General features: G+C 40.3%; 1 non-coding gene and 1 pseudogene across 1 annotated transcript; both read right to left on the bottom strand.

The window, feature by feature from the left end:
- Positions 1 to 4,139: 4,139 nt before the first annotated feature.
- Positions 4,140 to 4,302, bottom strand: LOC142443785 (U1 spliceosomal RNA). Its single transcript, XR_012783537.1, has one exon. It is a non-coding gene; the product is annotated as a U1 spliceosomal RNA (small nuclear RNA).
- A 4,994-nt stretch (positions 4,303 to 9,296) lies between these two features.
- On the bottom strand, positions 9,297 to 9,635 carry LOC142443386 (small EDRK-rich factor 1 pseudogene; annotated as a pseudogene).
- Positions 9,636 to 14,588: the final 4,953 nt, after the last annotated feature.

The following is a 14,588-nucleotide window of genomic DNA, read 5'->3' as shown; positions in this document are numbered from 1 at the left end:
ATTCAGTGCCATTGATTATTCTGTTATGCAATCATCATCGATATCCTTTGCCAAATGATTCCACCACTATTTATATAAACTCAGTGCCCCCTCAGCAAAAACTCTTTGTCCTTCACCCGTGATAACCATTGGTCAAATTGGATTGCTTTCTTTTTTATATGATGTAAAATTCACATATCATACACTTTCATAGTTAAATCACTTTTAAAAATAGTTATATTTACGCCATCAAACTCAGTTCTAGTGCTCCCTATCCCCTCCCTCATCCATTTTTGGCTCACCAATAATAGCACATTCCCCACCCCCTGTCCTTGATAAACCATTTCATCAGTTATTGTCTCTACGTATCTGCTTCTTCTAGAAAATGATAATAATATAAAGATAAAAATAAAACGTAAGAAATAAAAGCCTACCAACAATTTAAAAATATATTCCAGAGAAGGAATTACTCTCATGGAAAAAATGAAATATATTTAACCCTAGAGAAAATTCAGGTTGGGTCAAGAGGGAGGTAAAGTGACATCTTATCATATTTTGCACAATTGAATTCACAATAATCAATTTTACAATAATCTGTGTGTGACACTAATGCTGAAAGAATTTCTTCGGTGATAAGAAATTAAGTTAAGAAAAATTTAACATTATTTATTATTTTAATTGTCTTTAAAGAAAACAAATATTTTAAATGATAACAAATTTGTGTACTTATCTATTATATTCAAGTGGTTTTGTTTAAAACAGGACAGAAGATAGGGAAAGAAGAATTGGAAATATGTTATTAAAATATACTTATGCTCAATAGAAAGAATACATTATTGTCTAGATGTAAAATAAGATTGCAAAATAATTCATGTTATAAATTATAGGATAGCTATGTAAGAGTTCATGCAAGAAGAATTTAAAAATTCAATTAATGCAAATAATATTTCTAAAATACTAATTCAAGGCAAGAAGTAAAGAAAAAAACTAAATCCAATAAATAGAAAAATACTAGTAAAATATAACTACTAGTAATGTGTTCAGTTTAAATACAGAATGTTCAATATGGCATTAATTTAAGTCTGAGTACTGCTTCGAGTTGGAGACATTTCCTTTGAGGTAAATACCTGTCACTCCCTCATGGGAACCGTGTGTGACTGTTGTAGGGCAGGGGCACACCTGGGTAAAGTTCAATCCTGTGTGAGGGGAGAGAGAGTACATTTGGCACATAGTATAAGATTTTATTTTTATTTTTAAGAAATTCTCTCAATCACAGAGCTGATGAGAGTCCTCAGGTTTATCAAGAGGAAAAGGTGGCATGTCATGTAGGTAAAAGGTCTAAGAACAGTCACCCTGAAACTCACTAATGCCATCAAGTCAATTCTAACTCATAGTGACCCAATAAGACAGAGTAGAACTACCCCACAGTGCTTTAGAGACTGTAAATACGTGTGGAAGCAGGCAGCCTCATCTCTCTCCTGTAAAGTGGCTGGTGGGTTTGAACCAACAATCTTGCCATTAGCAGCTGAACACTTAAGCCATTGCATCACCATGGCTACTAAGAATGTTTTCAGTCAATGGAAAATACTCATCTGTATACAGAAAATATTACTTCCTCCTTCTAAGACTGCAATAGTGATCAATGAAAGCCACAAAGAAAACGCAAACAAAAAAGTGTCCTTGGGGACAACTGACAACAGATCAATCATAAGATAATATTGTTGCACATTTATCTGAATGTACAGATTAAAAAGAAAAAATTAAAAAGAAAAACAAGCTATCACTTCCTCACACACAAGCATCAGAAAACCAAACTCTCAAACCAGACACCAAAAATTATAGACATATTGATGAAGATATGTTAACATGTTAAATGTCTTTGCCATTAGAGAATTGTAAAGTATAACAGTGAGATAATATAGCTTTGAAATGAATTAATCAAGCAAACAATAAAAGGCAATCTGATAATGCCTTATGTTGTTTAGTGTTTTGATAGTTGTATAAAGGACATAAGCTCAGAGAGGTGTTTTCTAAAATCTGGTCAGGAATATGCAACAGCTGTTTAGTTTTGTTTTTGTGTTTTAATGCACTATGGTCTTAAATAAATGGTATTATCAGTTTGATGATTTCCAAAGTATCCTTTGCGGACTGTTATAGTTAGGTTTTGTGTCAACTTGGCTGGGGTAGTGTTCTTAGTGGTTTGGTAGTTAGCCCTAGTAATTCCTCATCAAGTGAAGTGAACACAATTTAGTCAATTCCACAATGGGGTCTGCTGTGAGTAGCCAAGCAGTTGTATGATTAGGGTGGAGTGTAACTCCCTTACTCAGGACACAGCTCTGAAGCAACTGGAAAAAAAAGATTCCATGTTTGTGTGGCCTACATCCTTTCTGGCTTTGGACCTGGCCTCTGCACCTGGGCTCTTCAATCTCTAGTTCTTTGATTTTGACCAAAGGCTTGAACTAGCCCCTGCCAATTCTGAGAGTCCGCAGGGGCCTCCCATCTGACATGTGATCTGACCTTGGAGTAATATACCTCTTCAATAACACGTAAGACTTGCTAATTTTTATTCACCTGCCTTTGAAACTACCATCGAGGTATGCTCCAGCCTATTGTAGGTTTATCAGCCCCCGAAGCTACATAAGTCAGGAGAAGACTAACTGAGACTCAAGGACTTAGAATCAGAATGATGTGCCCACTTCTACAACTGCATGAAAGATTCTCTTTATCTATCTATCTATCAATCTATCTCTGTTTTTTTTTCTAGTAAATTTATCCTTACATAGGTGTTGAATGATATCCCATTGGATTTGTCATTCAGTTTTAGAAATGGCTGGATTTAGAATCACTGAGTTTCACAAATACCATGACATGCTCCTCCATTTATTTCTGTTATATTTCATTTACCTCAATAATACTTTTAATTTTGTTTGGAGTTTTAAATATTTATATCGTATAATTTTTATGCATTTCATTTTTTGAAACATGTAGTCTTGATTTATATATTTTTTTCACAAACCATTTTTGGGGTGCTAATGCAGATATTATATCATTGCATAGTTCAATCACATCAAGACATAAAGTGCATGTGGTACCACAATCAGTTTCAAAATATTTTCTTCCTTCCTAATCTCTCAGATATAAACTCCCTTTCACTCTGTCTGTCCCCACAGCCCCACACCACTGTATCCTTCAGGAACCCTATTCTACTTGCTGTCTCTATAGGTGCATAAATCCGGGTTTCATATTCTGAGAAAAACAGAATATATATATATATATATATATATATATATATATATATATATATATATATATTATATATTATAATATATATATATATATATTATAAATTCAGTAGGGTTAACGCCAATGACAAAATACATCTGAGTAGAGTATACCCAATATGAAACAGAGAGAGAGAGAGAGAGAGAGAGAGAGAGAGAGAGAGAGAGAGAGAGAGAGAAAGAGAGGAGAAAGAGAGATGAAAACAAGATCAGGCCTAACATGCATGAGCAGGGAGTTAATTGAAAAAGTTTTAACCATTCAAGTCAGGTGTATCATTATGATTTACTATAATCATCTCTCCAGTGAAATCTGATTAGTAACCAGGTGAGTCCCAGTCCTCTATTAATGGACAGAGGGAAATCACCAGAGGTTTATTTCCTCTGTAGATCTCACAAATGTATCTTGCCTTTAAACATGTATCTTCCATTCTTCCTAAGATTTAGAATAATGTTATTATGTATTTCCTTTAGATCTGGTGATGTTAGAAAGGGACAATGGTATTTCTATTTTTTCCTTTCTTTCTTCTGTAAACACAATGATGTCCCATCAGGATAGTGAGGGCTTTATTGCTTGTTCATCAGATAGATTATGTATTTCTTTAATACTTGGAAACTTGACTTGTATTTATGCTAAAAGCAGCTCAGGTGTCATGAAAATCACTAAGGTAAACTTTAATCATATACCACGAGGTGTGACAATTTTATTTTCTCTCTCTTTCCTCAGATATATTATCAATTATTTCTTTAATATATTGAAAGCTGGTGTGAATTATTGCTAAAAGCTGTTCTTGTCTCACTTAAAATCACTAAGGTAAGCTTTAATCATATCACATGAGTTGTTATGATTTTATTTGTATATAGTCTTTTTTTTGTTTTTTTTAGGGGATAGCGCAAACGCAGTCCCCCACTACCACAAATTATGCAGTCGAGTTTCCCACATTTGGGGAAATCGCAGGGGTCAGCACACCCGGAGTGCAATGGGTGAGCCTCGGCTTGGGAAAACCACCTTCATGATCATGGTATCTCCCCTGCCAGATTGTATATAGTCTTACACATTTTCTTGTTATTGATAACTATGTAGCTTTTATTTTAAAGTGTGATTTGCTTTTATTTAGTTTCTGGAGTCATGAATGGATGAAATCCAACTGCAGTCTCCAAAACACTCTGTTCCATCAGACGCACACTAGGAAGTGGCCTGCTAAAAGGCTAGTGGCAGCTCTCTGATTTCTATGAAGCAGCTGGAGCCCAGAGATGCAAACCCTCACTGTCCTGCTGGGCAGAGTCCTGGGTGTGGTGTCTGAGAGGAGTGCTGGGGGCTGTCTGCTCAGGAAGGATGTCTCTGTCCACTTCCATAGGTGAATCCTCATTGATGTTGAGAGACAGCGGCATGGAGTATGAACCCTGCCATCCCCTGCTTTTCCTCAAGGATCCTCCAGATGCCCACCCATTAAATCCCCCAGTATTACCCTCAATCTCTTACTCAATCTGTTCTAGAGCTTATGTCCCACGGGGTGGAAGCTCTTCTTAGTTTTTCCTGTGATCTATTATCTCAGGCACACAGAGAGAAGCATCAACCCTGAAGGTGGCAACCAAAACTTGGATAAAGAAGGGAATCTATAATTAGGAAGACATAAAATATTGGAACAGGACTTGATTTCAAAGCCTGATCCTGAAAGGAATACAAAAACACATGTAATCTGACTTTCTTAAGAAACATTCTCGGAAAATATATAAACAACATATATAACCAATAAGGAACATTGCTAAAAAGCAAACAAACAAAAACAGACAAGACGTATCACCAGAACAGTCAGACATATGGGGGGAAGCACGGGATAAGAACTTCAGCATTGCTTGTCATTAGATGTAAGGTTAAGCAATAAGATACCATCACACACTGTTTGAAATGAATGCCAAAAAACCCAAAGCAAAACAGCACAATTAAACAGGCAATTGAGAAGTGAAGGCAAAAAAGACACATCATATCTAATATGTTACTCACTGCATTTATAGTTGTTGGAAGGCCACAACACAGCATTGTACTTCAGAATATGATCAAGAATATACATTAACTATATTTATTGTTTATTTTTCATCTACAATGATCACAAATATATTTTAAGATAATTCTGACGGTTTCTGAAAATTTCTGTTACCTAATTGATTGATAATGGATTGAATTGTAACTAAAAGTTATAACTAAAACTAAAAGTTGAAGAATTTGGATAGACTTTCACCCTAATCTTTAGAAAAACAATATGCTTATAACCTTTGGATTCAGTGATCACAGCATAGTACTAACTGTGTCCACTCTTTACTTATTTCATTTGAGAATACAATAGTATCTCAGAATCATAAGGGTTTTAGGTGTACATCCTCCAATGCAAATAATTTGTTTTTTCGTTGTTGCATAGGAATTTTTATTGGATTCAATAAGGGAATCATTGATGATTTACCGTTGTTTATGCCAAACCCCCATCTTACTGCCATTGAGTCGATTCTACGGCATCACAGTCCTGCAGGGTAGAGCACAACGGACCCTGTGGGCTTTACTACCTGCTGCGCCTGCAGTTAGCAACCCAACCTGAAATCCACTGTGTCACTATGGCTCCTTATTTAATCATAGTCTTTTTGATTTATTTCTTACACTTGTCCTTGGCTTTGCGTTGTCCCTATAGGTTTTATAATAATTAGAAATGGCAGATTTATTGAATTTTAAATCATTTTTTTGAATTTTAAATCATTTTGACACTTCTTAATAAAATAAAAATAATATGTTGTAAGATAGTATATTGTTAACTAAGGCAATTACATCTACTCACCAAAAAGACTTTCCGATTTCTGCCCCTCAGTGCATTAGAGATGTTGGTAGGTGCTGTTGAGTCAGTGCTTACTCATAGCGACTCTGTATAAAACAGAACAATAACAATAATCCCCAGGCCCTGCACCATCCTCACACTTCTCCCATGTGTGAGACCGTTTTAGCACCACTGACTACTCACCTGATTGAGGGTGCTCCTCTTGTTGCTGGCACTCCAGTGCAACGGGAGCTTCTTCCCTAGGGACTTGTCTTCCTGATGACATGCTCAAACCAGGTGAGAAGTGTCGTCATCTCCACTTCTAACCAGCATTCTGAGACACTCATTTGAAATGTCCTGCTATTGTAACACACGTGCCATTTTCGAGGGATCAAAGTTGTCTTTCCAATGAGTGTTTCCTTCAATGAATGATCTCAGAAAGAAGTCCTCCAGTCACTCCAGGCCATTCCATTTGACCTTGTCTCACAAGTCAGGGCTCTCCCTATGCCCAGAACACTTATTTCTTTATAAAAGGAGAAAACGGGCTGCATGATTACGGGCATGGCACAACGTCAGCACGAGAAGTCACAGCAGTTATTTTCTGACACAGAGCTCATCAGTCACTCACTCCTCAGAGTCAAGGAGCGATGCAGGGAGGCAGCTCAGAGGACCTGACCCTGCACTGTGAGATCAATGCACCGCCTGAGCTCAGGATATTTAAAACCACGGACTACATCCATGAGTATGGACATGGACATGCCTATTTTTCTTTCAATGTCCACAGTTTTCCAGTGACAAGTAGGATGAGAATGTTCATGGTGCTCTGTTGGTCAAGAAAGAAAAAATATGTAATAAAGAAGATAGTAAAGGGTCATGGTGATTTGTACATGCTACTTCAAACATAGAATGTTGGTTGTTCTTTTCAAGCCTGCATTGAGAAGGAAAAAATTTAGACAGGAAAAAAAAAAAAGAAAAGACCAAATTGTACCTTGGGATGCTGAGAGCTAACAGAGGAAACCTTAATCCCAACAGGACATTCTGTCATTCATCCATGCCTATCTAGGGTTGACTGGCTGTTCTCTGTGGGTCCTGCGCGCCCCCTGGTGCCCAATGACTTCCCTGCAGGGGAGGTTTGTGTCTGGGCTCACACTGACTTCCCCTCACTGTGCTCCTTGCACAGTAATACATGGCCGTGTCCTCAGCAGTCAAGGAGCTCAGCTGCAGGAAGAACTGATTCTTCGATGTGTCTCTGGTGATGGAGAGTCGACTTTGGAAGGACGGGTTATAAGTTGTATGACCATCATACCTTATCCTGCCTATCCACTGCAGCCCCCTCCCGGAGGTCTGGCGGATCCAGTTCCAGCTGTAACTACTGCTTGTGATGGAGAAACCAGAGACAGTGCAGATGAGGGACAGTTTCTGAGAGGGCTTCATCAATCCTGGGCCTGATTCCTGAAGCTGCACCTGGGACAGGACGGCTGTAAATAAAGATAATTGGTCTCTGTCAGTCACCCACAGTCACAACCATCCCCAGATTCCACACTGATATCTGAGATCCTCACCTTGGGGAACTGCCACCAGGCACAGGAGAACACATATCAGTAGCATCTTTAGACCACAGCTGTGCTTTCCCAAGGGACCCACAGCCCTGTCAGAAGAGAACTGATAGTCTTCAATGCTCAAGACCGGGATTTTAACCTAGTGCCTGAAGAATGATTTGCATAGGAAGGAGGCCTGTGCTTATAAACAGTGTTTCTTTTGTTTCTTCTAAGGCCATTGTAGGCTAATTCTTATTTTGAACTCATCTGTGTGTTAGTCTGCAATGAGAAAGCACTTTTCCTAAGAGTTACCTGTGAATGGTCAAAGGACAGTCCAGCATTTCTGAGCTCAGTATTCTTTCCCTCCAGCCCTTCATTGCCCTGCCCTGACTGAAGGTCCCGTATATCCTGTGCATCAGAGACAGGACAGTATAGAGTTCCTTGAAACCATTAGGTTCACCCCACAGTGTCTCCATTACCTCACACTCTCCAAACACATTGCTTTTTTTATACACTGATGCCACTTAATCAACCTCCTCAAAGTCCTTGGTCATTTTCATATGTGGTAGATATATGTTTTAGAAGAATTAATATGAGGCTGGTCCCAAGGAGTTGGGGATTGATGATGCCTCAAATATCCACCTCTTCCATGATGCCATTCAGTGCCCTTTTCCACCCCATCCTCCCTTGAGTATATTTCCTCATGTTTCTGGGCTCTGTGAATTGTTGCAATGTCCAACAGAAACTCATGAATGCTTGAGGAAATGGCTCACATGGTGGTAGGTGTTCACCAGACCATATCCCTAAGGTCAGGCAGCAGTAACTAGGGCCAGAGGCTGTGCTTCCCTTCTGTCCCAGTATTTTATTAAGGCACAGATGCCCTGAGGCCTCTGGCAGGGTGTCTGCAGTAGGCATTGGCCTCCTACTAATGTTCATCAGCCAGGTCTTTCCCATCTTCGCCATGATTCACAAACCCCACTGCTCTTATGAGCAACACCATCACTGCATCCCAGTGCCTGATGGCTAAGGAAAACCTCAGTGTAAGTTAATTGATTCAAGTGCCATCGTGTTTCAGGTAAGAAGTTGCCAACTAGAAAAGTTGGTCCCAAGCCAAGACAAGGTTTTAACTCTGTGGCCTCTAAGAAATGCACGATTCTGAAGAGAGACCCCTTTGTTTGGCAGAGAATGTTCAGAAGAGTGCAAACCAGTCAGGTGTCATGATTTCACGTGTATAGATACAGCAGAGCAGGGAGTGGGAAAGAGTTGTTTAATAAACAGGACAGAGTAAGAATATGATCCAAAAACAGTGTTTCAGATACTGAACCAAAATACACTGGTTAGAGACACAAAGGTACTCTGGATCCAATGTGGTCCATTCAGGTCCTTAAAATCTAGGAAGGATTACAGACCATTTTAACCCTTCTTTACCCAGGGGACTCTGGCTCACGTGAAATTTGAGCATTTACAACCAAAATTTACCTCTCTATTTGTGCTTTAGGTATGACCCCTTGATAACTGCAGGGATCACAACCTTGGATTTATTACCCAAACTCGCAAATTGTCTGATTTTGGAATCATTTGCATATTATTGACCATGAAATCAGTAACACTGTCTTTATTTATTTTTTTTTACATGCATGGTTAGTGTTTTATTTTTGGAAGAATGGTTCTAAAACATCACACTAAATCAGGTTGAAAGGTAAAGTTTAAAATAGACCGTTTTATAAGGATCAGTTATAACATATGTAGTGATGGTTCACGCTACAAAATCTTGATCTCAGCATATGATACACTCGTTGGCAGGAGCACCAGGGATTCCAAACCAGCCAGTCATCATTTTCCTCTCGTCTGCATAGACTTCTTCTCGTTAGCTGCCTTCTGCTTTTGTTGCATGATCTCAGAATCCCTCTGCTTCCTCTGAGAAGCAGTCAAGCTATCCTCTTTTCTTTTTCCCTTGCTAATCTCCTGGGTTTTCTTCATGTTTTTCTGGCGGGCAAGTTCTCTTTGATTTCCACTGGCCATGCTGACCACAGGGACAGAGCGACTCGGAGAAGCAACGGTTCCCTCGCACTCATGGCCGCCGTCACCACCAGCCGGTCGGGAAGGCAGCGCGCCGGCCCTCCGCGGGGCAACGCCTCTGCCAACACTGTCTTTAAACATGCATTTTTAATGTTCAATTCCCGTTAAGATTTCTTTCTCATTTATATCCACCATGACAAGCATTTACTCCAGTCTTACAGTTGACACCACTCATTAACTGAATGATTAAACTGTCTGTATATCTCTAAATTAGTATTTATTTTACCAATGTGGAAATCCAAACACAAGGTGGTGGTCACCAGGGCTTTACTGAGCCAGAATTTGCTGAGGAAATAAAGGAAATGCTGCAAAACCATACTAATGAGTTCACTAGAATTCATGATTTCAAGCAAATGATATGATGCTATTTTCAGTTGAAGATCTCTGGAGTCGTTCAGTTTCCACATACAGACTGGTATGGCATTACGTGAACGTGGTCATTCCAGCACACACTCACCTCATAATATCTTGTTGCTGGTGGTTGGCAGGACAATTCAAGGATCACACTGTGATGTAGCTGCACACTAGTCCAGGTCACCTCCATCTCTGAATGTGAATGCCATGATTGTCTAAGCTAATCCCATGACAGGGGTTAGAATGGCCCTTCTTAAGTGGAAATCTGTTGACATTATCCCTGTGCACATAACTTTCACATTAACTATGCTACCCATATGCTGACTGAGCTCACAAATTCTCACTGCACTCTGAAGAAGCAACACGTTGATCTCTAGATTCACATGTTCTGGCCACTAACTAATCCCAACATTCTGAAAAGTGGAAATGATAGCATGTATGGCTCCAAGGAAAATAAAAATGCATTTTCTCCAGGTGTGGACTGTTGTACAGTAAAACTTTGCAGTACAATAAATCTTTACAGTATAAAACTTTGTAGCTTAAAATTACAGCTAGCTGTTTTTTTGTTTTTTTTTTATGTTAAGACCTGGGTATAGCAGGGAGAAGGTTTCATCCCAGAACCCATGTCGTGCCTGTTTGAAAATCTTCATGGATGGATGGTGACCCTTCTTCCAAGAAGGTACTTTCATAGATCTGGCAAGCTGCCCCTGGCTAGAAGCCTGGAATGCATCTAAGGCTGAGGGTCAAGCACTTGTTCCAGCACCTTGGTATCTCCTTTCGACTCAGCTTCCTCCCAGCATGGTGCACAGGTGTCTCCTGTAAGCTGAAATAGAAATAAAGTGAAATTTAAATCGTATTAATTAATTAATTACATTTGGATTCAAATTAAATAATTGAATACAACTATTTAAATTAATATGCACCTATACATTCTGACACGTGTGCATTTTAAAATCTTTGTGAGGGATGGGGACAATTGGCAATCAAAACACAAGGCAAACAGTGGACAAGAGGTTTTCTCAAGAGAAGTACCTCTCCTTACGCTACACAAGGTAGCACAGTGCTCCAGGCCCTCAAATGTGTCCTCTGAAACCCATCACCTGTTGTCCTAATTTACAGCCAGTGTCTGAGGATGTCAAGGGGATTAAGAGAAGCCGGCTTTTGAGATACACAGGACAGCTCCGATGCACAACTATGGCTTGAGGACACTGTGGTGTGCTTGCTGGTTCATGCTGGACTGAGCTAACTTTATGGAAATCCCAGCCACCCTCTCCTCCCAAGGCCCTTACTGGGCACAGATTTGCATCATGGATGAGGAATCCCTCATCTTTGCCTTGTCCCCTCTGTGTGTATCTGACTCCATATGTGTCCTTCTTCACTTTGGAAATGGGAGCCTGTTTTCTCCCCGTACAGTGAAAAGATTATAATTCAGCGGTTGATACAAAACCTCCCATTGAGAGAAGCTCCAAGGGAAATTGTAAGATGGAGAGGAACCCAGACACTGACAGGAAGCCAGCTCTGAACTCAGCTCCACACTGTCTGCCAGAACTGAGACCTGTGGCTGAGAGTCCTGAGCAATCCTCGATGCAATCCCTCCCTAAAGGGTTGTTTGTGTACAGACTCTTACAGATACCCTTTTCTGTGTCTTCATTATTGAAATAGAAGGTTGTGTTATCAGTGCTGAGGCTGTCCATTTGAAGATGCAGAATGTTCTTGGCTTTATCTCTGGAGACTTTCAATCTGGTATTCACAGTGTGTAGGTAGGATATGGAATAACTATTACTCACTTCAGGCCCTTCATGGAATTGGCTGATGCCATCACTGCTGGGGATGGGTCCACTGGTTGGACAGGAGAACCTCAGAGGTGCCCTAGTCTGCCTCAAGTCTCCCAGAACCCACAAAGTGTATTGAAGGCATGCAAACACATAAACATTCTGATCAGGAAAATCATCACACATGGTTTCACTCTCTGGTTCAACACATTTTCTTTTCCTTCTTTAATATTGCAACAAGAGAATCTCAGGCCAGCAAAAATTCCACTGTGACTTATGTATAATCATACCTTTCCAGTGAATGGTGAGACCTGTACATCCTATGGGGTGTGTCCTTCCTCCTAGAGTTAAGGCGCTGGACTAGTCTGGTTTTCATCAGCAGAATAATGTGCCATTGTGTGTGTAATTTACTATAAAAATAGCTGAGGGCAGATATGAGTGTCCTGGAGGAAGTAGCTGGCAACTGAATATGTGGGAAAATATGATTTCTTATTATCCCAGTTAACTGTAGTGGTTAAGTCACACAGAGACCAATAGAAACAGAGAATACCTTATGACTTATTTACCCAGAATGTAGCCCCTCTCATCCATAAGATACAAATACCAAGATGTACAAGCTAAAGGCTCCAAACAGCAAGTTATGGTCTCATGTGGTAATCTACAGCAACGGAGGGGGAAAGGACGAGGTAAAAACAGAAGAAGGTCTATCATGGAAGGAGAGCAGGAATTTCTCCAGGGCCCATATTGCCCCTGAGGGAGAAAGATGGATGTTTTTAAGGCCACACCTCAGACCTAGATTCACAATGTTTCCCTAAGAATGATGAAGTCAGAAGATCTGTTAATCACCTCTCGCTTTAGCAAAGCTCCAGACAAAACTTACAGTCATCAAATATAAGAACCCTGGAATCCACCTGAGGGTGCATTGTTTTTTTCCCCTTGTCAGACCAATGCCAAGAGAGAAAGGAAAACAACTGCACATCACTAGAGGCCAGAAGTCTTTGGCATCCAGAACAGAGAGAACTTCCAACAATGATAGCTCTGAATTGAACCTGTAATACCATTCCCTCCTCTGATCTTGGTTTTACCACTTGAAATAATTCGATCATACTCTGAAGCCCATGACTTTGGAATAGCAATCACCTGTGCCTCCCATACCGGGGACTTTCAGATTTAAGTTCACCAGAGTAGTTTGGTTCCTTTGAGAACACCATCACAGGAGACTCTATGAAATTGAAGTAACCCTGGGGCGCTGCTGAATGTCAGAAGCTATTTCCTATTTCCCAATTCCTGCTAGCTGATGAAGTGTCCAAATTTGAGTGAAGCCTCCACTGCAGGTGTTTTCTGTTTTATTTTTGCTTCAGTGTTATTATTGTGTGTGTGCATGTGTGTGTGCATGTTATTATTGTGTGTGTGTGCATCTGTCTAGTTTCACTCATGCCTATGTCATAATGTGCTTCGTAGTCTCTCTAGTATGTTTTACACATGTATACTATTCTATTGTGTGTATGTAAGAAGTTTCTATATTTTGAATAAATGATTGTCAGGAAACCTCCCAAAGTGATGGAAGAAAATACTGTTAAATTTTCAACCAAGAATGTAACACTTAATAGTTACCTTTACCCCAGCCCAGATTTCTCCTGAGTCTGATTGGAAAGTATTTAGCTGAGCATCATGAGAACTCTGATGCAGGGACCCCTGACAGAGTCATTTCCTGTCCTTAAGGGACAGACTGCTTGTTGTTGTAGGACAGACTATAGTCTCCTGTTACAATATGATTATTGAATTCACAGATATCAGGAGTATACACAAAGTTATTATTTTTTAGTTAGAGCAAGATTCCCTAGAGAAACTGTGAGATTTAGAAGACTCCACAGAGTAACACAGGAAACCAGCCTTGAAGCTCCAGCTGCACCTGCTCCTGGGTCTGACCACCTACTGGAGAGCAGTCTCCTCCCTGCAGGATGGTTTGTTCCTCGGCTCTCACTGACTTCCCCTCACTGTGTCTCTTGCACAGTATTACATGGCTATGTCATCAGCTTTCAGGCTGTCCATTTGAAGATAGGTTGCATTCTTGGAGTTGTCTCTGGAGATGGTGAATCAGCCCTTCACGGAGTCAGTGTAGTATATACCACCATCTGTATTAATACCTGAGGCACACTGCAGGCCCTTTTCTTGAGCCTGGCGGACCCAATCCATGTCATGGCTATTGAAGTTGAATCCAGATGCTGCACAGGACAGTTTCAGAGACACCCACACATCCCCGGCGTTCTCACATCACCCCAGACTTCATCAGCTGCACCTCACACTGAACAACTAGGCACCGTGATTAGATGGCACACATACGAACTAAATCACTGACCATTACACACACGCACACACAGCAGGGCACACGACAATTACCACGTAAAATCGCCAAAATGAAAGCCAAAGTTGCTGCAAAATTTATTGTGTGTCCTCTGGACTAGCTCCTGGCATGAAATAGTAACAGCAAGACCCGGAGACTGGACTGTCCTCTGCGATCTCCCACATCAGGGGCTGTGGCTGGTTTCCCAGCAGGCAGAGAGCTGCATTTGCATCTTCCCTGATATTTACAAGCGGATGAGTAGAGAAACTGTTCTCCCTCAGACTCAGAGAAACACAAGCATTCTCACAGGAAAACAGAGCTCTTAAACAGGCTCTGTACCAAGTATTGCTTTAATTGTTACACATTATTAATTTTTAAAGAAAGTAACTTTTAAGTTAAAAGCTGTATGTGGCAGACACAACAGACTTTGCCATCTGAGAGGT

Source organism: Tenrec ecaudatus, chromosome 3 (genome assembly GCF_050624435.1).
Source record: "Tenrec ecaudatus isolate mTenEca1 chromosome 3, mTenEca1.hap1, whole genome shotgun sequence".
Taxonomy (NCBI): domain Eukaryota; kingdom Metazoa; phylum Chordata; class Mammalia; order Afrosoricida; family Tenrecidae; genus Tenrec; species Tenrec ecaudatus.
Note: the sequence above shows the minus strand (reverse complement) of the source record. Positions and strands in the feature narration are given on the sequence as shown.